Source organism: Capricornis sumatraensis, chromosome 17 (assembly GCF_032405125.1).
Source record: "Capricornis sumatraensis isolate serow.1 chromosome 17, serow.2, whole genome shotgun sequence".
Classification (NCBI taxonomy): domain Eukaryota; kingdom Metazoa; phylum Chordata; class Mammalia; order Artiodactyla; family Bovidae; genus Capricornis; species Capricornis sumatraensis.
The window spans coordinates 4,349,842-4,352,175 of NC_091085.1; positions in this window are offsets into that span (position 1 = coordinate 4,349,842).

The following is a 2,334-nucleotide window of genomic DNA, read 5'->3' on the forward strand; positions in this document are numbered from 1 at the left end:
CACCTAACCTCTGGAATTTCGAAAGGGTCTTTCACACCCTTGCTGCAACTCAAGAAGTTCACCGCCATACCCGTCTCCACTCGAGAGGAAGCACGATGGTCCCGCCCACATCCAGAGGAGCCCCGTTTCCCCCTCGTAGCTCGAAATGAGGGATCCTTTCCCTGCTTTCAACGGGAAAGAATTCCCGGCATTCCCGTCGCATCTCAAGTGGAGGCACTCTCAACAGGAAAGTCGAGAGCAACTCCATGGTCGTACCACCATTCCAAGAGTCCCCCAGATGTCTCAGTCCATTCCAGAGGAACCTCTTTGCCCTGCACTGGCTCATCTTTCACGCCGAGGATCGACTCACACCACGGTGGCACGTGGGACAGCCCTGTGGGAAAGCCTCGAGGAAAGCCTCGAGGGAAAACCACAGATCCTTTGATCCACGCCACGGGAAGCGTGACATTGCTGCTACAGCCTGGAAGGAATGCGCACGTGCATGCCCCCACTCGAGACGAGGCCTGACTCCCCTGGGGAGACTCCAGAAGTACCCAAAGATCCATGTCAGCCCCTGAGAGGAATCCTCGGTTCCGGCCCTGACTCCACACAAGGATTTTGGCCCCCGTATCGAAGGGAGAGGAATCCCGAGAGGCCCCCTAGCAACTCGCATGGGGACTGGCCTCTCCTGAGGGCACCAGGGCGGGTCCCTGAGGTCCCCGTCGTAACTCGAGAACACCTGCCGCAACTCGAGAAAATCCAGGAAGTTCTCCCTTCCAGGCGAGATGAGGCCTATTACCGATGAGGCGTCTGGAGACAAATGACACCTAACCTCTGGAACTTCGAAAGGGTCTTTCACACCCTTGCTGCAACTCAAGAAGTTCACCGCCATACACGTCTCCACTCGAGAGGAAGCTCGATGGTCCCGCCCACATCCAGAGGAGCCCCGTTTCCCCCTCGTAGCTCGAGATGAGGGATCCTTTCCCTGCTTTCAACGGGAAAGAACTCCCGGCTTTCCCTTCGCATCTCAAGAGGAGGCACTCTCAACAGGAAAGGCGAGAGCAACTCCATGGTCGTACCACCATTCCAAGAGTCCCCCAGATGTCTCAGTCCATTCCAGAGGAACCTCTTTGCCCTGCACTGGCTCATCTTTCACGCCGAGGATCGACTCACACCACGGTGGCACGTGGGACAGCCCTGTGGGAAAGCCTCGAGGGAAAGCCTCGAGGGAAAACCACAGATCCTTTGATCCACGCGACGGGAAGCGTGACATTGCTGCTACAGCCTGGAAGGAAAGCGCACGTGCATGCCCCCACTCGAGACGAGGCCTGACTCCCCTGTGGAGACTCCAGAAGTACCCAAAGATCCATGTCAGCCCCTGAGAGGAATCCTCGGTTCCGGCCCTGACTCCACACAAGGTTTTTGGCCCCGGTATCGACGGGAGAGGAATCCCGAGAGGCCCCCTAGCAACTCGCATGGGGACTGGCCTCTCCTGAGGCCACCAGGGCGGGTCCCTGAGGTCCCCGTCGTAACTCGAGAACACCTGCCGCAACTCGAGAAAATCCAGGAAGTTCTCCCTTCCAGCGAGATGAGGCCTATTTCCGATGAGGCGTCTGGAGACTAATGACACCTAACCTCTGGAACTTCGAAAGGGTCTTTCACACCCTTGCTGCAACTCAAGAAGTTCACCGCCATACCCGTCTCCACTCGAGAGGAAGCACGATGGTCCCGCCCACATCCAGAGGAGCCCCGTTTCCCCCTCGTAGCTCGAGATGTGGGATCCTTTCCCTGCTTTCAACGGGAAAGAATTCCCGGCGTTCCCGTCGCATCTCAAGAGGAGGCACTCTCAACAGGAAAGGCGAGAGGAAATCCATGGTCGTACCACCATTCCAAAGTCCCGCAGATTTCTCAGTCCATTCCAGAGGAACCTCTTTGCCCTGCACTGGCTCATCTTTCACGACGAGGATCGACTCACACCACGGTGGCACGTGGGACAGCCCTGTGGGAAAAGCCTTGAGGGAAAGCCTCGAGGGAAAACCACAGATCCTTTGATCCAGGGACGGGAAGCGTGAAATTGCTGCTACAGCCTGGAAGGAAAGCGCACGTGCATGCCCCCACTCGAGACGAGGCCTGACTCCCCTGGGGAGACTCCAGAAGTACCCAACGATCCATGTCAGCCCCTGAGAGGAATCCTCGGTTCCGGCCCTGACTCCACACAAGGATTTTGGCACCGGTATCGACGGGAGAGGAATCCCGAGAGGCCCCCAAGCAACTCGCATGGGGACTGGCCTCTCCTGAGGCCACCAGGGCGGGTCCCTGAGGTCCCCGTCGTAACTCGAGAACACCTGCCGCAAC